Source organism: Schistocerca serialis, chromosome 3 (assembly GCF_023864345.2).
Source record: "Schistocerca serialis cubense isolate TAMUIC-IGC-003099 chromosome 3, iqSchSeri2.2, whole genome shotgun sequence".
Classification (NCBI taxonomy): domain Eukaryota; kingdom Metazoa; phylum Arthropoda; class Insecta; order Orthoptera; family Acrididae; genus Schistocerca; species Schistocerca serialis.
The window spans coordinates 178,259,540-178,273,020 of NC_064640.1; positions in this window are offsets into that span (position 1 = coordinate 178,259,540).

Consider the following 13,481-nt stretch of genomic DNA (forward strand, 5'->3'; position numbering starts at 1 on the left):
AGTGTCAATAGCGGACAACATTTTAAGCTGTATGAGTTTGTCTTTAAAGTTTCCGGTTACATCTGTGCGTGAGTCCGGTGGTTAATAGACAGATCCAGTTATAAGATTATGCTCACATTTGACACTGAATATTGCCAAAATATTTCATCCAACAACAATTGGCATATTGTCTCTTTCGTTCTATGTATACTTGCATTTACCAAAAAAATTTTCATAATTCGATTTTTACCTAAATTTCTGTACTTTGTATTGTGTGAAATCCTGACATTCAACTAGATGGCTCCATACATTCAGCCATATGGCTCTGATATCGGTTTGTAGTGCACCACTGATCCTTTAACGGAGACGCTACAGTTGTCGTACATACACCGCAAATTTAGAAACTCCCAGCCCTGCCCAGATTATCACACAATTGTCGATGTCTCTGTATCACGCCACCCACTCGTCTCGGAACAAGCGATCCGGGATCAAATCTTGGAGAATGCTGCATATTGTAAGCTTCGTCGGAAATCCGTGAAGAAGGACGTGGATAAGCCTTCTGCAGCTCCTATTCGTCACGTTTTTTTTTTTTTTTATCCCGCCTTCTACTCGGCACAACACTCACTGCTCCATAAACCACATATGCATTCTGCGAGGTAAGCCGTTATCACTTGTGTCTGTTGCTTATGACTTTATCAGTGTCTGCAGATCGCTAGATGAAGTTGCTGGAGTTTTTCTTTCAGATGGAATGCAGGTTTAAAATGTCGTATGGCGTACATAATCAGTGCTTGTCGATAACACTGCCGTTGGCTAAACCGTAGTAGAATACTGCGTCATCAGATTCCAGAGCGAAGTAATACGAGTTCGTTTCACCATTAACTTGGGTCACACTACACAGCGATCACAAACTCTGTTGTGATCCCGTCACAAACACAAAACGACAAATACAGAATGGCTAACGTAGGACGCAGCAGTTAGTGCTATGTGTGAATGGAGAAACATACTCAGAGACAAGCCGATAAGATGTGATCAATGATCATCAACATCACTGAGGATAGACCGTCTCGACACAACAAACTTGGAGCTTATCTTAAAACAGTAATAGTTTAATATGCTGTCAGCATACGTTGTTGTTGTGGTATTCAGTTCAGACACTGGCTTGATGCAGCTCTCCTCGCTACTCTATCCTGTGCAAGCCTTTTCATCTCTGAGTAACTACTGCAACCGACATCCTTCTGAATCTGCTAAGTGTATTAATCTGTTGGTCTCCCTCTACGATTTTTACTCTCCAGGCTTCCCTCCAATACTAAATTGGTGATCCCTTGCTGCCTCAGAACGTGTCCTACCAACCAATTCCTTCTTTTAGTCAGGTTGTGCCAAAATTCCTCTTCTCCCCAATTTATTCAGTACCTCCTCATTAGTTACGAGATCTACCCATCAAATCTTCAGGTTTTTTCTCTAGCACCAGATTTCGAAAGCTCCTGTTCTCTTTTTGTCTAAACTGTTTATCGTCCAATGTTTCACTTCCAGACATGGCCACACTTGGTACGAATACTTTCGGAAAAGACATCCTGGTACTTAAATCTGTACCCGATGTTAACAGATTTCTCTTCTTCAGAAACGCTTTCCTTGCGAGACCCAGTCTAAATTTTATATCCCCTCTACTTCGACCATCATCAGTTATTTTGCTCCCCAAATAACAAAACTCAGCCACTATCTTACATTGCAATCATAAAAATATTAATACTGGGACCCTGGCAGTACTACTAATGAAGCACAATTTAATATTAGTCGACAGATGGCACCGTCATTGAACACTTTCGGAATTCCACCACCAACCCGACTAATGTTTCGCGAAAATAATTTAGTACTACCCAAAGACTTTCGCCTTACGTACAAGTGGCTAGCCTCCCGTCTGCTCTTGGCTATGAGATATGACTTGGTTCGACACACGCATATACACAAATAATCACATAAAGCAGGTACCGATCTAAATTCGTAGTAGTATTTATGTGGCTATCTAGATAGATAAATAAATTATATCTTTCGACGACTGAAGTGCTATGTGTCAACACAGTGTGCTTCATTTTCCATAATGTAAGCTAAGAATTTATAATTTAATACGAATTACTAAAAACTAACAAGCAATCTGATTTAAAATGACGATCATAATGAAACTACCGAATTGAAGTATTTATATAGAGTTTATGGCCGCAGAGTATTGAATCAAGGTAGTTAATATTACTTTTGATAATGATATTTGATGTGAATTTATAAACGAATTTTGCAAAACAAACATGAATTTCCAAATTGCTTGTTTCATATGATGGAAACAGTGACGATTTCATTTTACGTTTTGCTCTCAACGAAGTAAGATTCCACTGCTTGACTTAAATAGTAGAACAAAGCATTCGACTGCGAGAAAATTATGCGTTTTTGTGAAAAATCGAATGTATTTCCATTTATTGCTTTTGTTCTGAAAAAGCTTATTCAGTTTCCTTATTATTCATTGTCATTTATCACTACGTGCAGTCTGCTACGTAATGTTTCCTCGAATGGACATAGCTACTGACGTGTAGAGGATAATGGCTTTCAGTAGGGAAATGTAGTTCCACCCTCACCTTAGATGTATCTTCTGTAGCAGCTGAATATATTAGGAACCATAATAAATCAGATGTCATCAGGTGAACGACAAGTTGACGATGGTTCGTATCTACGACAAATAAATTAATGCAGAAAATTGGCTTTTGGTGAAGTTGCGTGCTTATGGAATATCGTCTCAGTAACTTTGCAACTAAAAGTCTAAGAAGCCGTACTTGCATAGGATACTGGACGGGTGACGGATGGCGGGTAGTGAATGTTCCATCAGATATGGTGGAGAGCTGAGAATACTGAATAAGCAGTCCCAGCCCAAATCAAAACAAGACTATATCCACTTTGCGTCTGTCTTGTACCAAGCAGCAGAGTGTTCAGCTGCCGTACACCACTGGTACGGCTGAAATTTATATTCTGGAACTAACCGTTCCAGTAGTAACACTCTGAGTTCACTCAATGAGTCTACTGAACCCCACCTGATTCCAGATACAGTCATCACGGAGCATTTTGATAATCACAATATTACCCCAGATGGTCAATCAACCGCCAGTATTTCTGGTGCAACTGGTATTTCGGATTCTTGGGAGGCCAGGTTAAAATGCAATTTGATTCCGCAGACGCAGTCGGAGTCCTCTGACCAACATAAAACCAAAACAAATGCGTTTTTTGTAACACTTCACATACAAACACACTTGCAATTAAGTATACTTCGTAAATTGGGAAATACATTATAAGAACAGAAGTTTAAAATTTTGGCGCTTTAAGAAACACGAATGACGGACAATAACTAGATAAAGCTCGGCAGTTATCGTATTTTTAAAAGTAAAACTGATAAAAGAGAACTTAATAGTAGACCATATCTGGGAGTTGCGTTTGCAATCCCCAAAAATATTTTAAATTCAATAACGGAGGTGAAACCCACGAATAACAGACTAATGACAATCTCTGTGAAATGGGCAAATAAAGCATCCACTTTCAGGAATGCCCATATGCCAGTCAACGACGACAACCGTAAAAAACCTGAAGATGTTAATGAAACTTGGCAACCGTTACAAAGCATCACCTCGAATATTCCCTAAAACCATGTTAAAATTTTAATGGGGAATTTTAATGCTCAATTACGCAAAGAAAAAGAAAGAAGAAAACAATAGATCTGTTAACTGCGCATAAATGGACAAACCAAACTGTCCGAAGACTTGTTGAGACGCGCAAAAATTTTAACCTTAAAATCACGTCAACACATCTTAAAAAGAACAATTCTTAACAAAAACTTGGCGGGCACCCCATACATTTATTGGGGAATTTAAAATCGATCATGCAGCGTTTTCATACCATAACTACAAAGAAATCTGTAATGTCCAAGTTAGGAAAGCGGCTAATATTTATTCTAACCATTATTTAACGCGAATAAAAGTAAAACTTCAACCTAAAGCTCTTCAATGAAAAGTTACCCCAAAAATTGATTCTGCTAAAATAACCCCACCTCTAACAAGCGAACTTGACAAAAAACAATCCAACAGTTGGCAATGCCTAGAAGAAAAGTTCGTCAAAACAACACAAAATATAATTCTACTTCGAAAGAAACAAACACACTCTTGGTGGAACAAGTACCGTGAATCAACAGTTAAGTCTAGGCATGAAGCATTCAAGAAATGGCATAGTAACCAAATTTAAAATACGTACAACGCTTTTCTAACTGTAAGAAAAGAAATATCTAAAGTAATCCGACCTACTAACCAAATCTACGAAAATGTCCAACTTGGAGGAATTGAAAAAGTCTTCCAAAAGACAGTACAAGAAACCATCAGGTTAGCTTCCATTCGGAAAGTGGGTGCACTCAGCGACTGTTATGTGGCTTATAAATTACAGCGTGCAGCTGTCAGACGTCCTTTTTTAGATTTTTATTACGCAAATCACGATTTCGGCTAGTGGCTAGCCATTCTGAATGCACAGACGTTAGTCACATTTGTCTGAACTACTAATTATTGAAAGTATTCAAAGAAATGTGACTGACGCCCGAACAACAGGGACTTACATGCATCGAGAATACAAAATAGTGCATTGAGAATGGCTAGCCAGTAACCGATATCTGGATTTGCGTAATAAAACCTAAAAAAGGACGTCTGACTGCTACACTCCATAATTTATAAAAAGAAATTCAAGAAACTTTTATAAAACCTTCGAAACAAACCTTGTCGGTTACCAATCTCAAAGTCTTTGCTTCAAAGATAAAAATGTCTGTTTGGCTCTTAACAACCAGGGAAATTGTAAAGTACTTGCAACTCCTTTTGAAAAACTATTAAACTGTCCAGAACCAGCGAACAAATTCCAACCACAGCAAACTAGTAACACCAACCGCAACTCTTAAGAACCTGACGCAATCGAAATAGCTAAACAATTTAAGAGACTTAAAAACAATAACGCATTCGGAGAATACGGTATAACTTCAGAACTACTGTAATCAGCTGGGCTTAACTGTATAAAAGAGATTACTCAACTAGGACATTTTTGGGAAACTGAGAGTGGAAAACCGTCGTTATTCATCCAGTGCATAAAAAAGAGGATAGAACTGATGTTAATAATTACCGAGAAATCTCTCTTATTCCGGGTACATGCAAGAGTCTCCCGCAGTGTTTACTTGATCAAGCCCAACAACAGTTAGAATCTAAAATGTGTGAATACCAAGCAGGCTTTAGACCAAACAGATCCTGTCCGGTACAAATGCTTAATTCAAAACTAATCTTTAGGGACCAAAGGATTTCTACTAACGATACTGCGTACACATTTGTCGATTTTAAAAAGGCCTAAAACTCAGTTGATAGTGAATCTGTTTTTCAAGTTTCATAGGAACCAGGACTAGATAATAAAAGTCTAACACTGATTAAGAAAACGTTAACCGACACTAGATCTTAAGATATATTCATGGGAGAAATTCCTGAAACAAACGATATAAAGACTGGTGTTGGACAGGAGATGGACTGTTTAACTGTGTTCTGGAAAAGGTATTTGCAGAATGGCGATGGCAAAAGCCAAGCCAAAATATAGATCAATCAATCAAGTTAGGTGTAAGTAATATTAGAGAAGATGGCCTCGTCTTTGCAGATGATCTGGCAATTTTAACTAGGGATATTACCATAGCTCAAGAACAAATTGAAATTCTTAGAGAAGTTACGGAGAAAACAGGATCACAAACATAATTCGGAAAACGGAATATATGTCATGAAACAAACAAGCATCCAAGGTTTTAAAAACAGAATATGGAAAAAATAAAATGGCGTCTCAGTTTAAATATCTGGGGGAAATCATAGAAGAAAACGGGCTGGGAAAAGCTTAAAAAGAATTTCGCTGTCTAAAAATTGCAACTGGGTTCAGATTAACACAAAATATTTATAATTACAAGTAACTTTCTAAATTCAGTAAACAGCACTGACATCAAATATTTATGGATCAGAAAATTAATTTTAAGTAGAAATAGGGATGTTGAATAAATTCGAAACAAAGAATGGAGGACTATTAGGAAAAGATGAGGCCCCAAAATTACTGACGGAGAAACTTGAAATCTGATACGTAATAAGGAAATAGAAGAACACACAGACGCACACGGCGACGACAGAAAACGAAGTCTTCAATTTTATGGGCACATCAAAAGAATGACATCCATTAGGTTCGCGAAACAAACAGTAGCCCTCTACGAACGAAGAAGTAAGGCAAAAGCCGATCCAATTAAGTGGATCGTTGGGATTAAGGGAGATCTTAAAGTAGCCGGTATAACTCGGGCAGACGTTGCAGATACAAAAACACTCAGACCAAAGGTATTTTATTGGAGAACTGGTGAGAGGGAAATTAGAAAACGGACTAGAACACCTTGCTCTGATGAAGGAAAGAGACTTCATTCTGAAAGAATAAAACAAATTTGGACACAAAGGAAGGCCAACCATCAAGAGTGACATTCATGGATTGTATCACGGATGGTCCGATTGGGCCCATAAGTGAATAACAGTAATAGTAATATGTGACTGGATTCCTGATTTCATGTCAGAGGGATCACAGTTCTCAGTAACTGACGGACAGTCATCGAGTAAAACAGAAGTGCTGTCTGGTATCCGCCTGGATAGTGTTACAAGGTCTATGCTGTTCCACATCATCCACAGCATTTAGGAGAAAATCTGAGTCGCCGTCTTAGGTTATTTGCAGATGATGCTCTCGTTTATCGTCTACCAGAAGATCAAAACAAATTGCAAACGATTTAGAAAAGATATCTGAATGCTGCGAAAATTGACTATTGACCTTGAATGAAAAGTGTGACGTCATCCATACGAGTGCTGAAAGGAACTCCCAGCCCTGTCCAGATTGGCACACAATCCTCGAAGTCTCTGGTTCACAACGCACAATCGTCTCAGAACAAGGGGTCCCCAGTCAGTTCTGCGTAGAATGCTGCATATTGTATGCTTCGTTGAAATTCCGCGAGCAAGGGTGTGGTTGAAGACTCCTGCATCTCCAATTCATCAATTTTTTTTTTCAATTTCCTCTTTTGCTCGGCACAACACTCCTTGCTCCGTACACGACATGCGCATTCTGCAAGGTGAACCGTTATCCCTTGTGTTGGTTTCTTATGGTTCCGTCAGTGTCTGCAAGTAGCGGGATGAACCTGCTGAACTTTACTTTGAGATGGAATACGGGGTTGAAATAACGTTCATCGTACTTGACAAGTGGTTGCCGATAGCTACCGTTGAATACTATGTCATCAAATTTTCCCTTTGAAATAATAGGACTTCATTTCACCGAATACTTGGCTGCATGGTATGGAACTATGTTAATTAAGTTAGTTTTGATAATACAGTTCGATGTGAAAAGATGAAATAAACGTATTTGGGACAACAAACTTAAAGCTGCAAATTGCTCGTTGCAGCTAACAGAATCAGTAACGATTCATTTTACAATTTGCTCCAAGTAAGCATGATTTCACTGCTTTACTTACTAGTGAAATAAAGTATTAGAGTGCTAGAAAATTATGCGCTTTTGTGAAAGAACTAATCCTGATCATTATTCTTCGTTGTCATTTATTTCTACGTGAAGTCTGCTACATAATGTTTGCTCGATGGAAACTGGCACTGATGTGCTGTAGATTTAGGCTTCCAGCAAGGAAATGTAACTGCTCCCTCCACCTACGATGAATCTTTTGCGTCAGCTGAATATCGCTGGAGATATAGTAAATCAGATGACCTCTGGAGGACGTTAAGCTGATAATGATTCGTATCGAGAACGTATAAATAAATTCAGAAAAATGCTATTAATTCACACTGTTTCTGTTGTGCATTGTCTTGCTTTGAAAATATCACTGATAACAATTGTAGTTCAATCAGACTCCAGCTTCCATAGTTAAAACAACGTGTTTACTGTATCGTACACAGTCGCTGTTGGAGCATCGTATATTCTAAATGTACAACTACATCTATATCATACTCCGCAAGCCACCTAATGATGTGTGGAGGAGGGTACTTTCGGTACCACTATCTGATCCCTCCAACCCAGTTCCACTCGCAAATAGTTCGTAGGAAGAACGATTGTCATTATTCCTCTGTATTGGCTATAATTTCCCGAATTTTCTCATCGTACACAATAACCGAGATGTGTGTGGGGGGAAGTAATATTACGTCCGACTTCTCCTGAGATGTGCTCCCCACAAATTTCGATAGTAAATCTCCCCGTGATGCACAACCCATCTCCTGTAACGTCTGCCAGTGGAGTTTGGTTAGCATCTCCGTAACGCTCTCTCGCCACCTAAACGATTCCGTGATGAAACGCGCCGGTCTTCGTTGGATCAACTCTATATCCTCTATCAGTCCTACTTGATAGGGATCCCAGATACATGAACAGTCCTCAAGAATCGGGCGATAAAGCGACTTATAAGTCACTTCTTTCATGGATTAGTTCCAATTCCTTAAGATTCTTCCGATGAATCTGAGTGTGGTATCTGTTTTTCACAGTATCTGTTTTATGTGGTCATTCCTCTTCAGGTCGCACCGGATAGTTACGCCTGGATATTTTAGGGCAGACGCTGTCTCTTGCAGTTTGTCATCAAAAGTGTAGCAATATGTTAAATTTATTGGCATTCAGGGTCAACTGCCGGAGCCTGCACCATTCATCAATTCTCCGCAGGTCGTTGTACAAATCCTTACTATCTTCTGGTGTTTCTACTTTGCTACAGACAACTGCATCATGTGCGAATAGCCTTAAAGAGCATCCAATGCTTTGTAGTAGATCTTTTATATATACTGTAAACAGCAACGGTACTATCACACTTCCCTGTGATATTCCGGATATTACATTTACATCTGTCGTTTTTTCCATTAAGAGCGACGTGTTGAGTTCTATCTGCAAGAAAGTCCTAAATACAACCGCAAGTCTGCACCGATCCTCCATAAGTCCGTATTTTTTTCATTAAACGGCAATGCGGGCCGGTGTCAAATGCCTTACTGAAATAAAGGAACACGGTATCAGCCTGAGCGCCGTTGTCCACTACGCTGTGGATCTTATGGAGGAACAGAGCGAGCTGAGTTTCGCAGGATCTCTGTTATCGAAATCCATGATGATTTTTACATAGGAGATGTTCATTTTCAAAAAATGTCATCACTCTTGAGCGTAAAATGTGTTCCATAATTCTACAACGGATTGACGTCAACGACATAAGTCTATAACTGAAATGCACTGATCTAAACTGTATGCTGTCTACTAGCACAAAATTAAAACTTAGTGGCGTGACGGGATTTCTGGCGACGGGAAAATTTACTCTAGGAAGCCGCCCTGCACAAGAATACTCCCAATACTGACGCGAAAACAAAGACTAGGATTAATTTTGTAACCACTAGCCTTCACAGTAAAATACACACGTATAATTCACTTCGTTACTGAAGTACGAGAAAAAAAGACTAAATTAATTTCCTGTTTATCAGACAGCTGCTGCTGCTGCTGGCGGCGCTGCTGCGCGTCCTCTCGGCACGGCGGCACATTTTTGATGACGATTGGTTTATTTTCACACTGTCTAATTCTGGAGTCTTCGACGCAGGAAAGAGGAGTTTATTGAGACCATGTTCTGCTGAACCTTCTGTCATTGAATCCTGTCTCTTACGTCTGCTATCTCTTTTGTCTTCCTTCCTCTGTTGATAATTAAAAAAAAATATAGCGCCTCCTCTTAAAATATGCTATTTCACTGCAACAATGCTGCTATGATAATTAGCTGGAAACTACTTAGCTTCACTCATCTCTGCACGTTCAGACTGCATCCATTGTTTCCGTACCGTAATTCCCTACTCCGTGACACATGTTCTAATTTTTCCTACACAGAATACTACATCATAAGCGCAAACTTCACTAATAAACCGAAATGCCCTTCTGCCCGTCATTAAATTGAAATTCAAATGCGTTTTTCCTTTATAGCTATTCTTGTATTAATAATTTGTACAGAATTGTCTAAGGAATCGCGTTTGTACCCAGCCCCCCATCTCTGCGTCCAAAAGAGAATCGGCTCCTATTAATACCTTTCTTAAAGGCCCTCGCAAGGGGAGAGTTCGGTGCTGTATGGAGGATGTGCAAGGGCTTACCAAGAAACTTATTCAGCGCAGTCGAAATAAAGTTGGAACTATATGCCCGCCCATATATTGCCAGACTTGTTAAGAGAAGGCCGTAGAAGTTTCGTTGAAAGCAATTACACGTACTCCATACGATTACGATCACTGCCTATGTGATTCTCGTGTTTTTGGAGTACTGAAGGAATACATTCATGGTCACCTATTTGCTTCGCGCGAAGAGCAGCACGCCTTGCAACAATCATGGTGCCATAGCAACAGTAAACATTCACTGATCCAATTTTGAGTATGAATATCTTGAGACAAGTCTATATCATTTATTACCATTAGATCCGATAGATTTCCTTCACGAGTGTGCTTCCCAACCATCTAAGCAAGGTACTTTTTAGAAAAGGCACTTGCCAATGTTTAGTTAGGTGTCTAACTATGACCAAAAGTTACAAATGTTTCATTATTCCTGTCGATATCTGCATGATTCATATGTTGTCCAACGATGACAGTATGAATAGGGAACGCAAATTTTAGTGAAATGAATTTGTCTTTAAGTATTTCGTTTCAATATGGGAGTGGGTCCGGTGGTTAATAGGTAGATCAAGTTGTAAGATCAAGTCCACACTTTATACTGAGCCTTGCCCAAATAATATTGCATGCAGCCTCAATTTGTATCTCAGCTGATCCGAGGAGCGATAAATACAGTACTTCCATTTCCCATGCGCTCATCCTTTCGATATAGACTTTCATTTACCACTAAAGTTCCTACCAATGTCAATTTCGGTTTTCAGCTAAATGTCTCTGCATTTTAAGGTGTGAACTCCATGAAATTATTATCCTCTCATTCATGGAACAATTCTATTTCTTTCCTTCCCTAAGTTTTTTACATTTCTTGACATGTTGAACATATTTACATTTTTTATGTTTATGGGGATATATATTTCACTGGAATAGAATGATCTTTAATGTTAAACTAAAGGTCATGCGCTTCCAGTTTATACTTTTTATCCTTTACTTAAATTATTCAAATGAGTCTAGGACAGATGCAATGATTGATATCAGTTATTTATTTGAATCTGCATTTAATATTTCTGTAATTATTTACTTACATCGTCAATGATAATTTGCTTATTTTTCTGTCATTTGTAATGTTTTCTGAAAGCCTTCAACATTCATCTTAATTTGTCAGTTTTCGTATAACAAGACTTTCCCCATCTAGTTGGTGTTATGCTGTATTTGCGTCTGCAATAATGCGTCTCGGTTTCACATTGTTATGGTTAATTTCAAGACATTCATCACCAAATTTAGTGATAGTGCTATAATGCGCTGTTGATCTTAGAGTACATCATCCATAAGAATTAAAGATACCTACCAAAGCCCTCTTAGATCTGCTGAGAGTCATAGTGTACGGAAATGTATTGATGCTTACTGTGACGTTTGTTACGCACTCAGCAAACAAATGCAGGTGGCATTTGGCGCTTACTTCTAACTGTCCTTTATAAATGGGGCATACTTTTTGCCTCTCTGTAGTATTGCTGAGCTCGATAGCTTCTGCTAGCTTTTCATAGTCATGCTTGCTAATCGTATCAATTACTAATGTGACAAGTAGTTTGCCCATAACTCTCTCTCTCTCTCTCTCTCTCTCTCTCTCTCTCTCTCTCTTTTTCTCACTCTCTCTCTCACTCTCTCTTTTTCTCACTCTCTCTCTTTCACTCTCACAGTCCTCCTTACACCTGACACATTTTCCTCTCAGGTCCCCACTGCACTCATCTATAAAAATCAGTTCAACCAAATTACAAATAATTGAATTGGCGTCATTGGTAATCACCCTAGATGTATTTCCTTGGTTAACTAGGCTTGAAATGCTAGCCAAGAGTCGTGCTCGTTCAGTGTAAACCTGTTCACATGATCCCATTTCCAGGAAAGGCTTTACAAACTTGAAAGCATCTGACGATGTTTGAACTGTCTTCTCAAACCTGTCATAAGCACATGCGGTGTCCTGCAACGGCGCAGTACCGCCCAGTCTACAAGTGTTAGTCACAGCAATTCATCGGCCTTTCTCCATAATAGAGTCCAAAATATTATCATTCAGTAGAACAATGGTACCGACCTTTCTACATTTACAATATGAGGCCATCCGTAACTCAGGACAGGGATGTAATTAAGTACGCTTCATTTCTTGGGGGGCATTTTTATTGGGCCACTTGTCTACAGGTGTGAACTCATGCGAGTATTCTATCGATGATTCTACTGTACCTTAGTAACACACTTTCCTGGGTGTTCTCTTATCACCTCCGATTTCTTCACTTCAGTCTCCGCTCATTTTTTCCACGGAGTCTGCAACATCAAAAGTTGGACAGTTCTGTACATTCGGCAAATACTGTGTCACGTTTCCATTTCATGCTGCTTATGATAACCAGCAGCGGACTGGTCAGCGTTTATTGAATCATGTTTGACTTCTATGGCCCAAGCTAGGATGGAAGGTCCTTAATAAGATTTCAAATGATTTGTTACGAATTTATCAACTCTCGTTGGCCGAATCTTATTTCATAACAATTGATGTTTCGTATCGTTGAATTCCTCCTCTACTGCGGGCGAGGTAGCACTTCAAGTCCCAAATCCAAATATGTGTATCGTTGTTGTTCTTGTGGTCCTCAGTCCTGAGACTGGCCTGAAGCAGCCCTCCACGCTAATTTCTCCTGTGCAAGCTTCTTCATCTCCCAGTAACTACTGCAACCTATATCCTTCTGAATCCGCTTAGTGTATTCATCTCTTGGTCTCCCTCTACGATTTCTGCCCTCCACGCTGCCCTCCAATACTAAATTGGTGATCCCTCGATGCCGCAGAACATGTACTACCAACCGATCCCTTCTTCTAGTCAAGTTGTGCCACAAGCTCCACTTCGCCTCAATGTGTATCATAACACCTGAATACAGGGGAAAATATTGCAGGTTTGTTTTGATAGCTGGTACATAATAAGGATTTATATCATCCCACGTCTATGCTAAGTGCCCACACTCAGTTGCTCGTAAGGACTCATTAACTAAAGAAGTTGCCCATGCAACAATCCCGGATTTGCAATCGCTTTTTTGGTTGTCATCGAATCACCCAAGTGTTTCAATCTCTTCATTTTTCACGGCACGTTCTTCGGTTTCCACCATTCTGGAGATGTCCGGTTCTCTTCACCTTATACGGCGCAGTATTTTAAATGCTTTCTCAGCGAAACAGTGATAGTCGTCTTTGTGTCTACCATACTTTGGCCAAATCTACTATTTCTTGAAAGTCACTTAAATCGTTGACCGTAGTGAGAAAAGCCGTTAACATTATCCA